A 14,894-nucleotide genomic window follows, 5' to 3' on the forward strand; every position below is an offset into this window, starting at 1 on the left:
GACCCGCTAATCTGTTTTAATGATGGTTGAGGGACAAATAGGACACGTGGGATGTTAAACATCTGTGACTGCAGTGACTGTAGGGAGTACAAATAATATTCTGGCAGAACCTTTTTCCAAAGTGCCATTTCCTTAAAATGTTGCCTTTGTTTCCGGTTGCAACTAAGCTGTTTGTAGTTGGCAGTTTAAACGGAGATGCTGCATCTGGTGTCATGACGGGGATCAACAGGTCACTGAAGGCTGCCCTTCTCAAGATGTAGATTGTTTCATTGACTATTCTAAGTCTGTACATCATCAAGATTGTGTCAGAGTTAACAAAATGGATCCAGCAAAATTGTTTTTGTGGTTAATAGGCATCTAGTCAAAATAGAACAAATTTGTCAAGTTAACACACAGTAGCGACGTTAAATTGTCAGGTTACTATGAATGCAGTAACCATGAATGAGGTAAAGGAAGCCATAGCGAATCCATTTTTTTTTAAAAAGAGAGATGTTTATAATTGTGAAGGAAATTTCTCCAGTTGATTCAAGATAATTGCTCACAATGGCAAAGGTTTCAAGTACTCAGCAATACAAGTTAAAAATCAGGCAATTAGACATAAGGAGATAAATTAGGCATTTTTCTTTTCTTTTCTTTCTTTTGGGCCTCCTTATCTCGAGAGACAATGGATACACGCCTGGAGGTGGTCAGTGGAGTGACCTCTCCATGGCGCATGCCTGGGCAAATTTATGGAGGTTGAGAGTTGCCCAGTCGTCAAAACCCCCCTCTCGGCCTTTCTGGTGGGGTCCAAAGGAGTGCAGGACACGACGTTTGGCACCAGTATGGCTGCAGGAACTGCCGGAAACATGCCAAAGGTGACACATGACCGCCTACTTTTACATACACAATAATAAGTTACGAGGAAATGCTAATGAAGTTGACAGAATCAATTAGTTCTTTCTGGAGGCAGAATTAGGGATACGACGAGAAGGTAGGTCAGTATGTCAGTAGCATTGTTCCAACAAGAAGAGATGGACTTGTTCATCTTAAAATTTCTACCTTTTTTCTGTAATTTGTAATTGTGTGCAGGTACCAATAATTGAAGTTGTAATTCACTCTGCACAAGGCTGCTCAAGCTGCTGAGTTGGACCAAAATTGATTGTCTACAATAAAAAGATGACAAAATAGAGATGAGCCACAAGTGAAGGATTCCTTCACTAAAGCCTTTTTGAATGAAAGCCTGACTAACTAACATTTATATAGTACCTTCCACAACCTCAGGATGTCCTAAAGTGCTTTACAGCTAATTAAACATTTTTGAAGTGTAGTCTCTGCTATAATGCAGGAAACGCGGAAGCCAAATTGCACACAGCAAGATCTCACAAATCAGCAAAGAGATAATAGCTGTTTTATTGATGAAGGTTAACGGGATAAATATTGGTCAGTGCACCATGAAGAACTCCCTGTTCTTCTTTAAAATTGTGCCATGGGAACTTTGGTGTCCACCTGAGAGGGCAAGTCGGGGCCTTGGTTTAACATCTCATCCAAAAGCAGGCGCCTCTGACATTGCTGCACTCCCTTAGAACTGCACTGAATTGTCAGCCTAGATTTTGTGCTTGTCTCGAAAGTGGGGCTCCTTTCTCCAGAAAAGAGAAGACTGGGAGGTCACCTGACAGCGGCCTGCTGTGTGGGCCACACATCAAAGAGCTGCTGCAATCTCAAACGCTGCGGCTCATTTAAATAGACAGGGCGGCTTGCACCCTCCCAATCTGGTGGAGGGGGCAGGCTGTCTGTCCCCAGCAATGGCGCAGGCACTGACGTCATTTTTAAAGCCCTGTCGGCATATTTACATTCTTAAAGAAATATCACCACAAAATGAAATAAATATTTTCTTATGTCCCTTTCTCCTCTCCCCCCAATAACAATTACAATAACTATTTTCCCTTTCCCCCTACCAAACTGCACAAAGTTTAATGTTTAACCCTTCCCACCATCCCCTACACCCATGTATTTGAACCTGTCCCCCCCCTCTTTGATATGGTTTATACAGTTTATGTAGTTATAATGGAAAACATTGAGTTGCAGCCCTAGAGAAAAATTTGCATTTATATGTAACCTTAACACGTCTTGAAGAATCGACTCTCAGTAATTGACAAATCATGAATAACTTTAAAATGTAGTGACTGTTGTATTGTAGGCAAAAGCAGTACATATTTGCACACAGCAAGATGTCACAAACATCAATAAAACAAATCTGTGATTGGCATTATTGCTTGATGAAGTCATTAGATTAGAGATACAGCACTGAAACAGTCCCTTCGGCCCACCGAGTCTGTGCCGAACATCAACCACCCATTTATACTAATCCTACACTAATCCCATATTCCTACCAAACATCGCCACCTGTCCCTATATTTCCCTACCACCTACCTATCCTAGTGACAATTTATAATGGCCAATTTACCTATCAACCTGCAAGTCTTTTGGCTTGTGGGAGGAAACCGGAGCACCCGGAGAAAACCCACGCAGACACAGGGAGAACTTGCAAACTCCACACAGGCAGTACCCGGAATCGAACCCGGGTCCCTGGAGCTGTGAGGCTGCGGTGCTAACCACTGCGCCACTGTGCCGCCCACCATTGCAGCCAAATAGTGCCTTGGGATCTCCAGTGTTACCTGGAAGCACAGGAAGATGGGATTTCAATTTGAAGTCACATCTGACAATGCAGCAATGCCTCAGCGTTGTTTTCTTTATTCATTCATGGGATATGGACATTGCTGGCAAGGCCATCATTTATGCCCATCTCTAATTGCCCTTGAGAGGAGGATGGTAAGCTAACCGTTTCTTGAACAACTGCAGCCCATGTGGTGGATTACAGTGTTAGGCCAGATTAAGTTCTAGAGGAGTACTTGAACTCACAGCCTCCTGGGTCAAATATCAGAATGCTGCCAGCTGAGCCAAGTTGACGCTTCTGTCATCATGTGACTTTACTTTATGCAAAGGAAGTGACCATCCTTACTGAAGGACAAGATGCTATGTTGGAAGGAAGGATATCCAGGTTGGACAGCAGGTGATCACAGTCAGTGAAGGGGAGAGGGAAGCCTGGGGAATAGGATGATCTGAGTTTCCTTGTGGGGTCTGGAAAAGCAGTCCTGCTCCTGCTGGCCCATAAGGAAACCTTTAAGAGATGCAAAGCGCTTCCTTCTTGAACCCTCTTCTGTGGCTGCTGCGCCTTCCCGTCCGTGTTCCCAAGCGAGGTCCCTCATGATGTAATCTTGTAATAGCATTGGAGATCTGATTTGTGTCAAAAGACCCCCGACAATCTCAACGGTGCCTGGGGCAAAGACCTAACACTCTGCTCTAATTGCGCTTTTTAAAATGGCGCAAGGTCAGCGAGGAGACATTAAGTGACATGCTGTCCTACTCAAGATGTCCCATTCTTATTTAGCTCGGTGGGTGTGGGAGCATGTTAAATACGTGGCTTACATTTGCAACATCATCTAAGCAGTATATATAACTCATACTTCCAACTTTCATTCTGCCAACACAGGAAACCCATTTTGTGAATCAAGCAGTAAACAAGAATACGGAAACTCTCTGCATTGACAGTATTTGTCCATTTTCCTTCCTTTATGCAAATGAACTGTTATATATAGAATGAAATAGAAATTACAGCACAGAAACAGGCCATTCAGCCCAACTGACCTGTGATGATATTTATGATTTTCCCACCCTATTTCATCCTATCAGCATAACCTCTATCTCTTTCTTCTCCTTGTACTTATCTAAATGCATTTGTGCTATATACTTGAAATATTCCAAGTTTGAACCACCCTCTGTGTAAAGAAGTTTCTCCTGAATTCATTGTTGGATTTATTATTGACTATGTTATATTTATGATACTTATTTTGGACTCACCCATAAGTGGAAACAGCTTCTCTACATCTACCCCACCAAACCCTTTCATAAACTTAAAGGCCTCTATCTGGTCACCCCTCAGCCTTCTCTTTTCTGGAGAAAATAGCCCAGCCTGTTCAATCTTCCCTGTTAGCTATAAAAGTTTTTTTCTCTAAAATACTGAAATCTGTGCAGATATTTCCCAGTGCAGTCACGTTACTGCACTGGGGGACATAAACAGCAGAGATAACATAGAATTACAGGCCCTTTGATCACATATCCTATTTAAATAACTATCTTGGCATTTGGCATTCATGCTTTAACACCATTCAACTCCAACCCCTCTTGTGCTGGGATCCTGTCAACATTATACTCTTAATTACAGCAATTAGGAAACAGGCACATTTTAATGTGGCTTTTAATTGGATTCATCTTTAACATTTGTTTCGAAAAAAACATAAAAGGAAATATATACAAAGCTATGAAATAATTAAAGCCTCTGTACAAAGTAACCTTTAATGAGACTAACTGTACCAACTGGGACCTCCCACTGATTTCAATCTACATCAATGACTTGGGTTCAGAATTTCAATGCAATTTGAGGCTGATTGGAACTTAGGAACAAGAGTAGAACATTCAACCCCTCGAGCCTATTCTGCCAGATGAGTTCATTGTTGATCTTAACTCCATTTATCCACCTTGGTTAACTGACTTTTAATACCCTTTGTCGAACAAAATTCTATCAATCTCAGTTTTGAAACGTTCAATTGACCTCCAGCCTCAACAGCTTTTTTACTGTGGGTGAAGAAGTGCTTCTTGACATCACCCTTGAGCAGTCTTGCTCTAATTTCAAGGTTATGTGCTTTGATTCTGTACTCCCCCAGTATTTACCCGAAAAAATGTCTATTGACCCTAACAAATAATCATCTTAAGCACTTCATTTAGATCACCCCTTAATCTTCTATACTCAAGGGCATACAAACCTATTCTATGCAAACTGTCCTCACAACTTAATCTTTTTAGTGCCGGTATCATTCTGGTGAATCTATGCTGCATCTCCTCCAAGGCAGTATTTGACCAAGTGTGGCATCAAGAAGCCCCAGCCAAATTAGAAACATAGAAAATAGGAGCAGGAGTAGGCCATTCGGCCCTTTGAGCCTGCTCCGCCATTCATTATGATCATGGCCGATCATCCAACTCAGTAACCTATTCCCGCTTTCCCCCCATATCCTTTGGTCCCTTTTGCCCCAAGAGCTAGATCTAACTCCTTCTTGAAAACGCACAATGTTTTGGCCTCAACTGCTTTCTGTGGTAGTGAATTCCACAGGCTCACCACTCTCTGGGTGAAGAAATTTCTCCTCATCTCAGACCCAAATGGTTTACCCCATATCCTTAGACTCTGATATAATAAAAGCAAAATACTGCGGACACTGGAAATCTGAAATAAAAACAAGAAATGCTGGAACCACTCAGCAGGTCTGGCAGCATCTGTGGAAAGAGAAGCAGAGTTAACGTTTCGGGTCAGTGACCCTTCTTCGGAACTAGCAAATATAAGAAATGTCAAAGGTTATAAGCAAGTGAGCCGGGGGTGGGGCAAGAGATAACAAAGGAGAAGGTGTAGATTGGACAAGGCCACATAGCTGACCAAGAGGTCATGGAGCAAAGGCAAACAATATGTTAATGGTGTGTTGAAAGACAAAGCATTAGTACAGATAGGGTGTTAATGAACTGAAGATTGAGCAGCAGCAAGTACAAACATGAAAAAAAATCAGTGGGTAAGGAAAATGAACAAACTACAATGAAATGAGCAAAGGAAAAAAAATTGTAAAAAATGTAAAAAAGAAAAAATAACTAAAAATAAAAGTAAAATGTGAGCATGAGAGCAGGGGGTAGTGTTGAAATGGCAAGCAACCGGAAGCTCAGGGTCCTGCTTGCGAACTGAGCGGAGGTTTTCCGCAAAGCGGTCACCCAGTCTGCGTTTGGCATCTGCTCTCATGCTACATCTCTATCCTGGGCTTGCTGTAGTGTTCCACTGAACATCAACGCAAGCTCGAGGAACAGCATCTCATTTTCCGATTAGGCACACTGCCGGACTGAACATTGAGTTCAATAATTTCAGAGCATGACGGGCCACCAATTTTACTTTTATTTTTAGTTATTTTTTCTTTTTACATTTTTTACAATTTTTTTTCTTTTGTTCATTTATTTCATTGTAGTTTGTTCAGTTTGCTTACCTGCTGATTTTTTTTCATATTTGTATTTGCTGCTGCTCAATCTTCAGTTCATTAACACCCTATCTGTACTAATGCTTTGTCTTTCAACACACCATTAACATATTGTTTGCCTTTGCTCCATGACCTCTTGGTCAGCTATGTGGCCTTGTCCAATCTAAACCTTCTCCTTTGTTATCTCTTGCCCCACCCCCGGCTCACTTGCTTATAACCTTTGACATTTCTTATATTTGCTAGTTCCGAAGAAGGGTCATTGACCCGAAACGTTAACTCTGCTTCTCTTTCCACAGATGCTGCCAGACCTGCTGAGTGGTTCCAGCATTTCTTATCCTTAGACTCTGATCCCTGGTTCTGGACTCCCCCACCATCGGGAACATCCTTCCTGCATCCACCCTGTCAAGTCTTGTTAGAATTTTATAGGTTTCTATGAGATCCCCCCTCACTCTTCTGAACTCCAGAGAATATAATCCTAATTGACTCAATCTCTCCTCATACATCAGTCCCGCCATCCCAGGAATCAGTCTGGTAAACCTTCACTGCACTCCCTCTGTAGCAAGAACATCCTTCCTCAGATAAGGAGACCAAAACTGCGTACAATATTCCAGGTCTGGCCTCACCAAGACCCTGTATAGTTGCAGCACCTTCTTGAGGGCAATGAGGGATGGGCAAAAATTGCTGGCCATGCCAGTGACGCCCACATCCCATGAAACAAATAAATAAAATCCTTCCTGAGATGCAGGGCTCAGAACTCAGCACAATACTCCAGGTGGGGTCTTACCAGAACTTTATACAACTGTACCATACCTTCCACTTCTTTAATTAACTATTGGAGGGCACAACTAGACAGCGACAGTTGAATAAGGAAGCAACAAAAGTCAACTGAAGTTGTAGGTCTGAATTTTCCCAGCCCATTGGCGATGTGCTGGTAGGCAGGAGGGGTGGTAAAATGGCGACGAAAGGCATTGGAACGGAAGCCCGATGTCTTTACATTGCTACCAGATATTACCAAAGGCGGCCTGGCTAGAGGGTGCAAGTCATGCTGGAACACGGCAGGAAGGTAATTAAGCCTGTTAAACATGAAATTAACAGTGATTTTACCAGGTCTTTCTCATTTTTCAATGGGTACATGGGAACAAAGGTGCTTCAGAGCCTCGGCAGTTATAACGAGGTGCAGGTTTAGTGAGATTTTAGTGTTGGCTGCAGTCAGCAGCCATTGTGAACAGTAGTGTGGCTTGGCAGGGAGGGTGGAGCTGGGTGGACAGCAAATGAGAGTGGAGACAAACTTGTCTAGACCAGCAGGTGCACTCTGCTTGAGTGACCTCTTGGACTTAGCACCAGTATCTATGGAGCCAGGTGGGTGGGAGGCCCAGAGAAATGAATGCGATTATTTGCCTTGGGCCTTATTCAGTCAGGCTTTGAGGCCTTCAGTGAGGAGGAGCATTAGAGTGGGAGAGAGCTGCAGCCACGGGCAGTGGGGCAGAAACGACCAGAGGGCACCAGGATCATGAACCTGGAAGAGGGCAGGGAGGACGAGGGTGCAGAGGAGCATGCAACCAGCCTCTTGTGAAAAGAAGACAATAGCTACCAGAGTGGGTGCACCATTGGAGGCTTAACTTCCTGCAAATGTGGAGCAACAGTGTCGCCTGTCCATTCGGTGGGGTGGGGGGGGGGGGGATGTGGGGGCGGTACTGAGCTGTGTGCCATGATAGGAGAATGATTTGATGGTGCAGCTTTTGAGGTCTCCTCCCCCTCAGAGGTGGGAGGCTGTCACTCGAGCTCAATGGCAGGCTGCTTTTGTTTATGACCTGCAAGAGGGATAAGATGGATGAGGGGGTTATGCGCTATACAACACCTTCTTCCAACTAATCATCTGGAGCTCTTCTTGAGCAGTGGTGCAGACTTGGGCACAATGCTTTCTGCTCTCCAGAGGATTTCTTGTGCCCATCCATTAGGCCTCTCACTCTTCTGGGCTCCATACCCGTCTCACCATCTGTGATTGCCTTGCCTGCCTCCATTCCACCCAGCTCCAGCAGCTCTTCCTCCACGGGAGTGAGGATGGCTATGCAGGGCACGTTCTTGACATTTCCCATACATTATGAGCTCTTTTCTCCTTCAAGCGTATACATTCCCATTGCTAGTCACCCATCAAAGAGAGATACAACTCCTATGTTTTTGGAAGCCTGACTGTACTAAGTGGTACCACCTGCATGCTGCCATTCAGTATTGGCTGTGCAAGACTCACCTCTGCCTGACCGGAGTGCTGCACAGAGAGACTGACATACATCTGACAGCCATTGCTGATGTTTGGGCATCTCTACTGACAGAGTGGGCACCCCCTTCTCCAATCTCTTCTTCACCTTCAGTCACAGCTGCAAGCTTAATGTTATGTGCTGCACTCACCTTGCCAGAACACATCAGGTCATTGATCCTTTATTGGCACTGCAGCCAGATATGAGGGACAACGCCAAGGCTGCTGACCTCCTCAGCAACCTCCATCCACGCTTGCGTGGTTTTCTGCGCTGGTCTCCTGCCATTCCAAGGGATCAGGACTTCCCTCTGTTCCCTTACAGTTCCGAGGAGTACCTCCAGGGAGGCATCATTGAATCTTGGGGGACCCTTGATCTACCTTCGACCATGTCTTCACTTTGTATTGCTGTCAGGGCCCTCTCACTGCTCCCTCTGGGCCTGCTGCATTATCATGTGCTGTTGCCTGACTTTTAAAGATGGTGCCAGTATTTCAGGATCTGGAACTCCTCCCTGTCCACACCATCTCTCTGCACACCTTCCCCTCCTGCCATCCCCGTTAAATGGCCGGCCCTGATAATATCGCGTGCACAGCTCCGCCCTCCAACAGCACGCACTTTCGGTCCCAGCGGGGGGACTTTCTTCCTTCAGGTATAATTCTGACCATAAAGTGGCGTTCAAAATTTCAACACAGACAAGTATAAATAGTGCACATTGGGAGGAAAGATGGGACTTACACGATGGATGGTGTTGAAACAGCTGAAGGTGAAGCAGAAAGAGATCCACACGGACAACATCCAACCCTGCCTAGTCTTTGTGGAGCAGTAATAGATAGATAAATAAAGCAGAATACAATGCTGAACTATATCGCTAAATCTGTTAATGTCAGGCAGAGAGTGACATACTAAAAATGTATGGTATTCTGGTGAGATGGCCACCTGAGTACAGATTCCAGTTTTGGTCACCAGGACACAAGTAAAACTTTAATTTCCCCCCGGTTGCTATAAAGAGAGGAACCATTGTGGCTGATTCCTAGTATTGAGTTCTAAAGAACCTTAGGCAAGGGTATTCAAAGTTGTAGGACCAAGACGTGTAGATGGAGTTAAGATACAGATCAGCCATGATCTAATGAATGGTAGAACAGCTTGAGGGGCTGAATGGCCCTACCTTGAAGTGGTACTGACCATTTATCTTTAACTCTTTTTCTATACTGTTTACTCTATTGTGTATCATTATAAAGCTCCCTCTGATTCACCTTCTTTTGGGACCAAAGAGATTCAGTTTCATGCGACTCAATAATTGGTGCCAAAAATGCAGGTCGGCAGTGGTCACAATGACTCCCCTGCACACCCCAACCCAGACTCATCCCTGTAACAGGTACAGGAGAGGGCGAAGTTCCCCTTAAAGTCTCACAGCACCACCTCCAAAGTGGCTATGTTCCTTACCTCAGGAGGCAAAGCTCTGCTGGTGGCAAAGGTAACCAGCCATTGCCATTGTTTGCTCACAGAGCCATTTTGTTTTGAATTGAGTTCTTGGCACTACAACATGGTAATCAACATCTTTTTACTTTGTTGGTCTCAATCGAACAGCAGGGAAGGGAAGCAACCTGAAACATAAAATGGCAAGTGCAATTTTTGAGTGAAAACTAAAAGGAAAAAAAGAACTCGCATTGATACAGTACCTTTCAGTGCCTGAGGATGTCCCAAATTGACTACAGCCAATGAAGTAATAAGTTTGAAGTGTAGTTACTGTAGGAAATGCAGCAGACAATATGTGTACAGTAACTTCCCACTAACAGCAATCAAATAAATGACCAGATAATCTGATATATAATGAAGTTGATTAAGCCATAAATATCAGTCAGGAGCCAGGGATAAGTTACCTACTCTTATTTTAAATAGTGCCAAAGGATCTTTTACATCTACCTGAGAGGGCAGATGGAGCCTTGTTTTAACGTCTCATAGGAAGACCAGAACCTCTGACAGTGCAGCACTTCCTCAGTATTGCAATGAAGTGCCAGACTGGATTTGTACTGACATCTCTGAGTGGGACTTTATCATGAATGTGCTATGCTGAATGATGATTTTTAATTCATCAGTTGGAAACCTAAATTAAACTTCTAAAAAGAAATCTGGAAATCTAAATTCAACTTTTAAAAAGAAAGCAGCTAAGATGGCCAACTCAATTTGCTTTGAAAAATCTCACATTCCAAGGTATCGAGGTGGAGACGCAGGTCTGAATAGCCATCATTCAGAACAATGACTTGAGCAGTTTGAATGAGCTACCTGGTGTTGCTTTCATTAGCAAGACATTTTTAGCCATTTTGAAACATTAACACTCGTGGAGATGAAGCTCAAATAGTAAACACTGAAACAATGAGACCTGAGAGAGATTGGAGTTCTTAGTTTAGGATCTCATTAAAGTGCAAAAGAGAATACACTGGGACAATCATGTAATAGTCTCTCCATCTGTGTGAAAACTTGGAGTTTCTTTTGGATACATCAGACAAGCATCTGAGTTTTAACCAATGCAGGACCCAAGTGGGTCTCTCTCTCTCTCTCACACACACTCTCTGTCTCCAGGTAACACTATAAATTTCAAATCTTCAAACCCCGTCTGCGAGCTGCAAAATATCCAAGCCTATCATTGCTGTAGACAGAGACTACGGGGAGAAAATCATCTGCATCACTGTTTCCAAGAAAACCCTGAACAAGGTGGCCGCCTCTACCAACCAGAAACTTCAGGACCACGAGTTCATCTGGAAGACTACTGCATTACCAGACACCACAGATTGTATATATATTTTTTTTTTTCTGGACTCTAATCCAACCAAACTATTCTTCTTCACTCTGTAACCTATTTATGTGCGTGTGAGAGATTCTCGTGTGCGTGTGTGCGTGAAAGTTGGAGCATAGTTTTTACTTAGATTGGGTTTTGATTTTTAAATACAATAAACTAACCTCTTGTTTAAACTCAAGAAAACCTCTCCGATTGGTTCTTTTATGATCATAGCACATAAAGGGTTAAACATTAACTGAATTGATAAGCATATCCACTTATCAAAGAAAAGAAATAAACACTGTTGCAGTCAAACAAGGAGAGAGATGGCGGGAGGAGGGGGGTGCTTTTTGACCCCTCCTAACCTGATCATACAGACTTTAACCCACAAACTCTGATCCAAAGGTAAGAGTGCTGCCAACTAAACCATGGCTGTGAGTGTGCAGTTATTATAATATGGCTGCTGGTGCAAAAAGTTACCTCCTTTACACCCCAGTAGCCGAAGGTCTGGCACTGAGAAATGGCCATGTATGATCTAGGCATTGCCATTCCACAGGGTCTTGGGTCTTCCCACTGATCAGCAGGCTGACAGGACCAAGAACATAGAGTCATATACAGCAGAGAAGGAGGCCATTCGGCCCATCAAGTCCATGCTGGCTCTCTGTGGGAGTCCCAATCTCCCACTCTATCCACATAGCCATCAGATCTCCAAAAGTTGAGGAACATCAGCCTGTATCGTGCTGTTGTGGTCTCAATGATGATTACTCTCCCCCACTATTGCTGCCAGATTTGCTTCTATGGAGGGGAGGCAGTTACATCTTTCTAGCTGCCCTTTAGGCCGGAGTGAGCTGCAGATTCCATTGAAGCCCAATTGATAACTATAACAAAGATCAAACCACCCAATATTGCCACTATTGCGTCGAGTGTTGTATAGAATTATAGATATGTACTGTACAGAAGGAGGTCATTTGGCACATCATGCCTACCCCGGTTCTTTGTAAGAGCAATCCTATTAGTCCCACTCCACTGTCCCTTCCCTGTAGCCCTGAGCTATTTACTTTTCAAAGTATTTATCCAATTCCCTTTTGATAGTTCCTATTGAATCTGTTTCAACAACGCTTTCAGGCAGTGCATTCCAAATCAGAGTAACTCATTGTGGAAAACAATTTCTCCTCATCTCCTCCCAACCTGGTAGTAGTGATCTGCCTCAGGGCAGGTTCTCTGCTTGTTTCTCCAAGCTTCACGGTCCTGTGCTTTCCTCTTCAGTTGCTCATAAGAGCTTCCCATTTTTTAACTTTCATCAAAAATGAGCAACATGACTAGGGAAAAAGTACATGAGGTGGGCTCCTGTTGCGTTTCTCATGTGTGCTTTAAAGGAAACACATGCCCTCTTCCTGAAGGATCCCCCGCCTTAAACAGCCATTGTCCCTTGAGGTTCTAGCTCTTCCGCCATCACCACCGTAAATTTGCTGGTTCCACCGTCGGCCATGGCTCAAAACCCTGAGCATGAGACCTGGCCCTGGGGCGCTTTGCAAAAGGGCAGGGCCGACCAACCCTGAGGTCTCAAATGACCCTGCTACCCATACACCCTCTGCCATATATACTTGTGCCCTGGTAAATCTCCCTTTACTCTCCTGGCCCCCATAGATTATGGGATTGTCATTTTCCATTGGATTATAATATGTCTAATAATTTTCTAGAATAGCTACAGATGAGCAGATCTGGAATTGGACACTGTTCCCTGAGCTTTAACTTCAGTGAAATGTAACTGGGAGTAAGCAGTGGAAGAAGAATTGTGTAAAATTTCACAGTAATCCACTGATACTCTTCTGACATTTATGCTTCCTGTGAATGGGATGAATCTATAAAGCACCTTTCCAGCATTGGCAAGGTGTTTGCTGATGTGCATCACACATAATAAAATGCAGCCTTCAATTCAAACAGCACAATGTGTTGTTATAGGTAGAATGATAAAGACTGCGAGTCGTAAAGGAAGGATTTAGAGCCACCAAACCCAAAACCCCCATTTCCCATGCCACGACAATGTTACATTGTTTATTTAAACTCTACAGAATAATCAGTTTAGCAGTTATCCTGTGGGGAGAAGAGGAAATGCTTTTTAGATCGGCTGCTGTGTAACTTCTTTACCGAACATCTGAGATGGCCATTTGCTGTATTTAAGGTGCCAATAAAGCAGCCATATTTTCAATGGTTGTTATTGATAGCCTTATCCCTAACTCTGCAAAACTCATTTACTCAGCTCAGGTTTCTAGGAATTAATTTTGTTATGACTTCCAATATATTAGGATATTTTTTTTTTCTGTGAGCTATATAGAATCATAACATTATAGAATCTTACAGAACAGAAGGGGGTCATTCGACTCATTGTTCTTTGAAAGAACTATCTAATTCGTCTCACTCCCCTGTTCTTTCCACATAGCCCTACAAACTTTTCTCTTTCAAGTATATATGCAATTCCTTTTTGGAAGTTATTATTGAATAACTTTCAGGTAGTGCATTCAGATCATAACAACTTACTGCATAAAAATAAATCTCCTCAATCTTTTGCAAAGAACTCTTACATATAAGTTTATAATATAATAAGTCCCAATATAATTTATGAAGGCCTCAGTTCTGTGACAGAGATTGGGAGTGGGAGGTGGGTGTGAGGGGTTGCAGGGGAAGGTTGTCCAGTTATTTTGTTTCTTGGCATTTTCTTCTTTGTGGTATGTCCAAGTTAGGATGGTCATGACTTGGAGCTGGAAGTGGAGACAATTCAAAGTCCCATCTCAACAACAATTGAGTTTTTTTCTCCCTCTCTCTTTTCTTGCCTTCTCTCCTGTGTGGTTGCATCGTCACCAGCCACTCTTCAGTCCTGTGCCCAAGTGACTGACAACAGAATCCTCAGTCATGGGGGAATTACAGTCCAAACTCAATCCTGCCATCCCTGATGTCCACTTTCACACATTTCTAACATCACTCTCTTTCACTCAAGGCTAATTATAGCATCCACTACCACCATCAGAGGAGTATAGAAAGTGTAGGGGAGTACTTAAAAAAGTAATTAGGAGAGCCAAGAGGGGGCATGAAAAATCACTGGCAGACAAGATAACGGAAAATCCCAAGGCATTTTGTAAGTACGTCAAGGGCAGGAGGAAAACCAGGGATCAAAGAGGCAATCTATGTGTGGAGCCAGAGGACATAGGTGACGTTTTGAATGATTACTCTGCATCTGCATTCACTATGGAGAGGGACGATGTAGGTGTAGTGATCAGGGAGGGGGATTGTGATCTACTTGATCAAATTAGCATCGAAAAGGAGGAAGTATTAGCTGTATTAGCGGGCTCAAAAGTGGATAAATCTCCAGGCCCAGATGAGATGTATCTGAGGTTGCTCTGTGAGTCAAGGGAGGAGATAGCAGGGGCTCTGACACAAATTTTCAAATCCTCTATGGCCACAGGAGAGGTACCAGAGAACTGGAGGATAGCGAATGTGGTACCATTATTCAAGAAGGGTAGCAGGGATAAACCAGATAATAATAGGCCTGTGAGTCTAACGTCAGTGGTAGGGAAATTATTGGAAATAATTCTGAGAGACAGCATTAATCTCCACTTGGAGAGGCAGGGATTAATCAGGAATGGTCAGCATGGCTTTGTCAGGGGGAGATCGTGTCTAACAAATTTGATTGAATTTTTCAAGAAGGTGATTAGATGTGTGTATGAGGGTAAAGCAGTTGATGTAATCTACACGGACTTCAGTAAGGCT

The sequence above is a fragment of the Heterodontus francisci genome, chromosome 10 (genome assembly GCF_036365525.1).
Source record: "Heterodontus francisci isolate sHetFra1 chromosome 10, sHetFra1.hap1, whole genome shotgun sequence".
Classification (NCBI taxonomy): domain Eukaryota; kingdom Metazoa; phylum Chordata; class Chondrichthyes; order Heterodontiformes; family Heterodontidae; genus Heterodontus; species Heterodontus francisci.